The 8,642-nt window shown below is 38.2% G+C and overlaps 1 protein-coding gene across 2 annotated transcripts in view; it reads right to left on the bottom strand.

The window, feature by feature from the left end:
• Window positions 1–8,642, bottom strand: part of MAGI3 (membrane associated guanylate kinase, WW and PDZ domain containing 3) — a 2,524,824-nt gene that overhangs the window by 1,721,224 nt on the left and 794,958 nt on the right. The window lies entirely within an intron of this gene.

The raw sequence follows: 8,642 nt of genomic DNA, 5'->3' as shown, positions 1-8,642 counted from the left end.
ATATTTTACAAAAAAAATTATTATAAAATATTTTTAATTAAAAAAATAATTTTAAAAAGGCAAATACCCATTTTTTAAAAAAAAAATTTTATAAAAAAAATAACAAAAACAAAAAAACAAAACAAAAAATTTTTTTTAAAAATTATTTAATTCCCAAAAAAAAAACCTTTTTAAATAAAATTACAATATTTATAAATAATTTTAATATAAATATAAAAAAAAAACCAAATACCTTAACACAAACCATAAAAATTTAATTTTTTTTTATAATAAACCAAACCACCCAAAATTTTTAAAAAAATATTTTTTTTTATTATTATAAACCAAAAAAAAAATTCTTTTTAAATTTAAAAAATAATTTAATTTTAAATTTGTTGGGAAAAATTTTTTGGTTTTAATTTAAAATTTTGTGAAGCCCCAGTCTTTAAAAAACAATGGGTTTAAAAGGGGTTTTTCAAAAAAGGGGGGAAATTAAATTTTAAAACAAGATTTTTAAGTTATAAAAGGGGGGAATAAGTGAGAATTAAAGGGGGCCCAATGGTTTTAGTAAATAAAAATTTTTTCTAAAGGGAAAAGTTTTGGGGGAATTTTTTAAAGGAAGGAATTAAGTTAATGGGTAAAGGGGGTTTGGTTAGAAAAAAGTTTGGAAAATAACTATCAGGGGAAAAAGGGTTTAAATGGTTTGAGGAAGATTTCTTTTTGGGGGTTTTGAAGCTGTTGGGGAAAAGAGGAATCTTTAAGAATTAAGGGTTTTTTAAAATTTAGAAAGGGAGTCCCCCTTTGTTTTTGGTTTAAATGGTATTAATAAAGGGAATTTGGAAGGCCCAAAAAGGAAAAAGGTTTTAGGGAGGTGAAAGGGAGTTGAAGTTTTGGGGTTTTTTAAAAGGTTTGATTTGGTTTTTTGAAGTGTTTTGGGAAAAATTTTGATTTTGTAGTTTTAAATTCCCAAAACTGGGGTTTAAATAAATAATGTGGGTTTTAAATTGGTTGCCTGTGGGAAAAGGAATGGTTTTGGGAACCAATTTTGTTAAATTTTTTGGGGTGTTAAATAAATTTTTGGGGGGAAAGAAGGAAAGGGGGTTGGGGAGTTTGAAATGGGTTTTTTAAGGGGGAAAGGGGGGAAAATTTTTCCATAAGGAAGTTTTTGGGGGAAGTTTTTGATTGGAAAGGTTCAAGGTGTTTTTCATGAAATGGGGTTTTGTTTGTAGGGGTTTTTAAAAAAATTTTTTTTTTTTTTTTTTTTTTTTTTTTTTTTTTTTTTTTTTTTTTTTTTTTTTTTTTTTTTTTTTTTTTTTTACTTTTTCTTTTTTTTTTTTTTTTTTTTTTTTTTTTTTTTTGGGGGGGGGGGGGGGGGGGGCGGGGGGGGGGGGGGGGGGGGGGGGGGGGGGGGGGGGGGGGGGGGGGGGGGAGGAAGGGTGGGGGGGGGGGGGGGGGGGGGGGGGGGGGCCCCAAACAACCCCCTTTTTTTTTTTTTTTTTTTTTGGGGAAAAATTTTTTAAAACTCGGTTTTCCCCCTTTTTTTTTTGGGGTTTTCTTTTTTTTTTTAAAAAGGGGAAAAATTTTATATCCCCAGGGGGGGTTTTTTGGGAAAATTTTTTTTAATTTTTTTTTTTTAAAAAAAAAAAAAAAAAAAAAAAAAAAAAAAGAAAGAAAATAATAAAAAAAAAAAAAAAAAAAAAAAAATTTTTTTTTTTTTTTTTTTTTTTTTTATTTTTTTTTTTTTTTTTTTTTTTTTTTTTTTTTTTTTTTTTTTTTTTTTTTTTTTTTTTTTTTTTTTTTTTTCTTTTTTTTTTGGTTTTTTTTACAAAAAAAAAGGTTTTTTTTTTTTTAACCAAGGGGGGGGGGAAAAAAATAGTTGACTACCTAGTGTTTGTATAGCATTAGTAAAAAAGGTATTGAAAGCATTAGCTGTATTCATTGGATTTTTGTGGTCAGTATTTTGAGGGTTTGGAGTAATGGACTGACCTGGATGGAGTAGTTGGTTAATGCTAGCCCAAAATGTTTGTGGGTTGTTTTGATTAGCTTGTTGGGATTGTAGGTAGTAGTTTCTTTTATCAGATATTATAGCTTTCTTGGTTTCATTTCTTAGCTGTCTAAATGTTAGTTTGTCTATAGGGTTTTTAGTCTTCCTCCATTTGGTTTCTTTTGAAAGTCATGGAGCAGATTTGGTTTTAATTCTACTTAATCTGGTTGGAGCATGGTGGTTGAGAATGGCAAGGAAGTTGCAGTTAAAGTAACTAACGGCTTCATCTAAAGGGAGGTTTTGTAAGGGAGACCATTTGCAAGTTCTTAGTTCCATTTGGAATAGTTCAGGGTTAAAGTACTTTTTAGATCCGAAGTTTTTGACAGATGTTGGAATGGGAGAGTTGATTTTACGTCTGATGATATAGGTCAGAAAGTGGTCACTTAAATTATCAGGGAGGGTTCCTGAATCATAAATGTGAGGATGATGGTTTATGAGAATCCAGTCTAATAAGCTTGATTTCTTGTTAGATTTATTTACCCTGGTGGGGGAGGTAATGGTTTGGGAATACCCATATAGGTTAATATGGTTTGTGGGGAGGCTGCTGCAGTAGCAGCTCCAGTGGTTTCTTGGGGCAGGTATTGGGAAAGCCAGCAAAGTATGTTTTCCATGGTGGCAGTGTTGTTACCGGGTGGTAAATATATACAGATAATATAGATGGATTTGGCATTGTTAAGATGAAGTTTGGAGATAAGAATTTCTGCAGTGGAGTCCATAGGTGGTTTACAGTCATGAGTGGTTAATTGTAAGCTAGATTTATATAGGATAGCAACCCCACCACCTTTTTTGGATACTCGGTCTAGTCTCAGGATATTATATCCAGGTGGGATGATTTCATTGTCTTTGGTTACAGGTTTTAACCAAGTTTATGTTAAGCAGAGAATATCAAAGGAGTAGATTTCAGTTAGAGCTTGGAGTCGAGTTACTTTACTGTTTATGCTACATATATTAAGATGGGCAATTAAAAGGGGGTTCGATGGTTTAGAGAGGGCATGAGTAGGTGATTCTTTGTGGTTGAGGAGAGAGACAGGAGTTGTTGGTGGGCCTCGGATAGGGTGGATGTCACCATCCTTTAAAGAGAGTAGTAGACTTAGATAGTTTGGGTTGGGGAATCTGCTTTATAGAGGTAGGCCTTTCCTGGGGTTCTGATTGTTGCAATTTATGTGTAGTGTTCTATGGTATTTAGGAAGTATTTAGTTAGATGAGGATGTTATATTAGCATGAATAAAAAGGAGAGGAGAGTTGGTTTCTTTCTTGGGGTAGTTTAGGTATGGGCCTAGTGGGTTTTCAAAGGAGGTGAATAGATGGGTGAGGATTAAATGAGGTAGTATTGAGAGTGTGAAAAAGAGTGGGACATAAGATGGGATGGGCTGTTTATACATTGTATGAATAAATATAGATTGTTTGTAGGTAGAAAAAGAAATTCACAGGGTGGAGATGAAAGAAGGGAGTAGGGTGTGGTGCGATAAAAGGAGAGTGGTGAGAGATTAATATTAGTGCAGTTGGGTAACTGGAGAATGTTTAGAAAGTAAAGGCAGGAGGAAGAGTGTGTCTGAAGTGTAATGGCAAGAGCAAGAGGTACGTAATTACAGTAATGGTAAGAGGAATAGGTGTGGTTAGAGAGTAATGGGAAGAGGTGTGGTTAGAGAGTAATGGGAAGAGGAAGAGGTGTGGTTAGTAATTATAAGGGTAGGACCCCTGGGGGTGGGTGAGAATTGGGGGTAGGGAGGGGAGCGGAGTGAGACTGCAGGGCGAACGGAGCGGGTAGAAACAGATACTGAAGCAGTTAGCGAAAAACAATCAGCTATAAGAGTAGAGGACAGAGAGACTGACAGGCAGTGGTGAGTTAATAGGAACTAAGGACCCGAGCAAATGACAGATACTGAAGCAGTTAGCGAAAAACAATCAGCTAGGCTAATTCCGGTGGTAGGTTGGAATAGAATAGGGGTTAGAAATGTGTCTGTGGTTTGTAGATATGGAGGGGGGAAAAAAAGAGAGGACTAGAAAGGTGGCTGTGGACAGTAGAAATGAAGGAAAAAACAAAAGAGAGGGCTGAATAGCACTTCGGGGACTACTGAAATTAAAGAAATTGAGGTAAGTAGTTGATCTTGAGAAAAGGGTAAGAGGAGATTATGGCTGGAATAAGGGTGTCATCTAGTGGACAGTTCAAGTATTGCAGGCTTGTTTGAGAAGGAGTAAGTTGGTAGACCGCAAGAGTAATGTGTGAAAAGACAAGGGGTGGGGTATCTATGCAGGTAGGAGGAGTGAGGTAGTGAAGTTACAGAAGAAGGGGGAGTAGAGGTTGCTGGCTATCCTAGCTCAGGACTGGCTTTAACACTTACGCTAGTGGTACAATAAACAGAAAGTCTTTCTTGTAGGAATTATTCAGTAGACATACTTTACTGGTTTCCTTGAAAGAGGGATTGGAGGACTGTTATGCAATGAGGTGACCCGCTGATATTTGGAGAGGGTTCTTTAGCTTCCTGCTGACTAGCACTGGAAGCACAGGATGAGTAGAGTAACTTTAGGAGGCAAGAGAGACAAGATAGAAAATGAAAAACAAAGATAACATAAAGTAAGGTATAACTACTCAAAATAACACTAATCAATCCCTGAGACAACTATTTCAGTATCCAGTGTGCATTTCCAAAACCCTAAGAATATTAAATTAGCAGTCATTCACAGGGACATTAGTTCTGGTTAGCAGTAATACATATTTAAAGTTTTGGTAGCAGCAATGCAAGATTCTATAATGCAATAGTAGTATGCCCCTTTTTATAACAGCATAAATAAAGAAAGCAGTTAAAAACAATTCTATTCTACTTAGCAGCAGCAGTAAAAACTAATTAAATCAGTGTTTGTATATACAAATAAAAACTTTGCCAGCAGCAATATAAGATACTATAAAACAATAGTTATATGCTCCTTTTGTTAGCACCACTGGAGGGGGGTACGTTTAGCCCTGGCCCTTTATTATTCTCTACATGGATGTTGTGTCTTTTAAAGCCATTTACTGGCTTTTAAGAGAGGGTGTAAAATGTAAAATATTCCCCTGGTAAGGGTATGCGCTTAGGTGGCGCTGCAGTAGCCTTATTCCGTTTTAATTGCTCAATAAAGAACTGTCATGCTCAGAAATGGAGTACATTTAAAGCCGATTGTTGGCTTTTAACTGTGGACTTAATTTTATCTAATAATCCTCTGGTAAGGGTAAGCGCTTGGGTGGCCCTACAAGAATCCTTTTACCCACTTTTAATGTTCAATAAAGAACTGGCACGCTCAGGGATGGTGCATTTCATAAAGCCATTTCCTATCTTTAACAGTGGAGTTAGATTTATAAATGTATCCACTGGTAAGGGTAGGCACTTAGGTGGCGCTGCATCAACCTTTATTACGTGTTGGGTGCCCAGTAAAGAACAGGCACGCTCATAGATAGTGTAGTTTTTACAGCCGTTTAGTGGCTTTTAACAGTAGAGTTAGCAATTGTAAAATAATCCGATGGAAAGGTTAAGCACTTAGGAGGGGCTGCATAAATCTCATTTTCTCTAAGTATTTTATAAAAAAGCAGTCACACACAGAGAAATCCCTGTGAGTTGGGGTTTTGGTGATATCGCCGATATCGGCTTACTAATCATCCAGCGGCAAAGGCTCTAGTACTACAAAAAAGATTTGCACAGTGAGCAAGCACGGCTGGCAGTTCATTTAGCTTGCATACCTTAATAGAACTCTGAGTGTTTCGTGGTGGAAATGGCCTTAATCAGATAAAGATCTTTTAGTTCATTAGCAACACGGTTAATTTGTGTTTGGCCAACTATGTGTCTACTAATCTGCTGCAAGCATACACTCTCTCTCTCTCCCAGTCTTTCGGCTTTTCCAGGTTAGGGGTTGCCACAGCGGAACTCCAGTCCGCTAATGATTGGCAGTAGATTTTTACGTGCCGAGTTGCCGGCCCTGACGCACAACCTTCAACGAAGGTATGCCCATTCACGCATGTCTCCACACAGAAGACGCTCTAGCTGAGAATCGAACAGGACAACGTCTTACTGTGAGGCAACAACACTACTGAGCACCACTCTGCTGCAAGCATACACTATGGGCTAAAAAACGCGCAAAATAGACGCCTTATCAGTATTCAACCTTAATCATGACACACGCAGCTTTCAATCTCAACAACAAGTATGATTCACTTGCAGTATTCCCTTAGGGCATAAGCATAAATTCTGGATTTATTAAAAAGGTGCGAATAAGACACCTTGTAAAATTTAAACTTCAAATAATGTTACAGTTACAGTATACCCTTAGGGCATAAGCCTAGATTCTGGGCGTATTTGAAAGGCGCGAAATAGACAAATCAAATTTTAAACTACATGCATTTACAGTAAGCCCTATGGACACAAGTAAACATTATGAGCTGTTCAACGGCGCAAATAAAGATACGCCTAATCAGTGTTAAACCACAGTCAAGCCAGCAAAATAAAAACAGCTAAGAAAGTAGACTATTTAACAAAACAGGCTTGAAAAACAATCGTAGCAGCAACAGGTCCAGTAGAGTTATTAGGCGCACTGATCAAATAGATGAAAAACAAAACAATGAAAGCAACATTCAGTATGATGAGCAGCAGACAAGTTAAAAATAATTACATACCACAGAGGTAGATGCTGGGCGAGGAGCAGACAGCAGCCAGGGCTTATCCCAAGTCCTAAAGGAAGCGCCCCCACTAAACCCAGGGCATTTATGGGAGTTCAAAAGAGTAAGGAGGGAAGGGGAGGGCAAATAGGGGAAGAGTAGGTAAAGGTAGGAGAGGCAAGAGGCAGACAACTGCAGTTAAGACAATGGGACAGTTTAGAGCTTTAGTAAATGCAGGGAATGGTAGAGCGGTAAGAATAGTATGGTGGAATATGACAGAGTGGTAAGGATGGTATGGACTAAGACAGATATAAGAGTAGAGGACAGACAGACTGACAGGCAGTGGTGAGTTAATAGGAACTAAGGAACTGAGCAGAAGACAGATACTGAAGCAGTTAGCGAAAAACAATCAGCTAGGCTAATTCCGGTGGTAGGTTGGGAATAGAATAGGGGCTAGAAATGTGTCTGTTGGTCTGTAGATATGGAGGGGGGGAAGAGAGGACTAGAAAGGTGGCTGTGGACAGTAGAAATGAAGGAAAAAATAAAAGAGGGGGCTGAATAGCACTTCGGGGACTACTGAAATTAAAGAAATTGAGGTAAGTAGTTGATCTTGAGAAAAGGGTAAGAGGAGATTATGGCTGGAATAAGGGTGTCATCTAGTGGACAGTTCAAGTATTGCAGGCTTGTGTGAGAAGGAGTAAGTTGGTAGACTGCAAGAGTAATGTGTGAAGAGACAAGGGGGGGTTATCTATGCAGGTAGGAGGAGTGAGGTAGGGAAGTTACAGAAGAAGGGGGAGTAGAGGCTGCTGGCTGTCCTAGCTCAGGACTGGCTTTAACACTTATGTTAGTGGTACAATAAATAGAAAGTCTTTCTTGTAGGAATTATTCAGCAGACATACTTTACTGGTTTCCTTGAAAGAGGGATTGTAGGATTGTTATGCAATGAGGTGACCCGCCGATATTTGGAGAAGGTTCTTTAGCTTCCTGCCAACTAGCACTGGAAGCACAGGATGAGTAGAGTAATTTACTGGTTTCCTTGAAAGAGGGATTGTTATGCAATGAGGTGACCCGCTGATATTTGGAGAAGGTTCTTTAGCTTCCTGCTGACTAGCACTGGAAGCACATGATGAGTACAGTAATTTACTGGTTTCCTTGAAAGAGGGATTGTAGGATTATTATGCAATGAGGTGACCCACCGATATTTGGAGAGGCTTCTTTAGCTTCCTGCTGACTAGCACTGGAAGCACAGGATGAGTAGAGTAATTTACTGGTTTCCTTGAAAGAGGGATTGTAGGATTGTTATGCAATGAGGTGACCCGCCAATATTTGGAGAGGCTTCTTTAGCTTCCTGCTGACTAGCACTAGAAGCACAGGATGAGTAGAGTAATTTACTGGTTTCCTTGAAAGAGGGATTGTAGGACTGTTATGCAATGAGGTGACCCACCGATATTTGGAGAGGGTTCTTTAGCTTCCTGCTGACTAGCACTGGAAGCACAGGATGAGTAGAGTAATTTACTGGTTTCCTTGAAAGAGGGATTGTAGGACTGTTATGCAATGAGGTGACCCACCGATATTTGGAGAGGGTTCTTTAGCTTCCTGCTGACTAGCACTGGAAGCACAGGATGAGTAGAGTAATTTACTGGTTTCCTTGAAAGAGGGATTGTAGGATTGTTATGCAATGAGGTGACCCGCCGATATTTGGAGAGGGTTCTTTAGCTTCCTGCCGACTAGCACTGGAAGCACAGGATGAGTAGAGTAACACAGAGGTAAACACTGGGCGAGGAGCAGACAGCAGCCAGGGCTTATCCCAAGTCCTATATATACACACACACACACACACACACACACACACACACACACACACACACACACACACACACACACACACACACACACACACACACACACACACACACACACACACACACACACACACACACACACATAAATAAATAAATAAATAAATATAAATGTGTATATATATATATATGTATA

This window comes from Protopterus annectens, chromosome 7.part0, assembly GCF_019279795.1.
Source record: "Protopterus annectens isolate FY-2018-M chromosome 7.part0, PAN1.0, whole genome shotgun sequence".
Lineage (NCBI taxonomy): Eukaryota > Metazoa > Chordata > Ceratodontiformes > Protopteridae > Protopterus > Protopterus annectens.
This window is presented reverse-complemented; position numbering and strand designations above follow the sequence as displayed.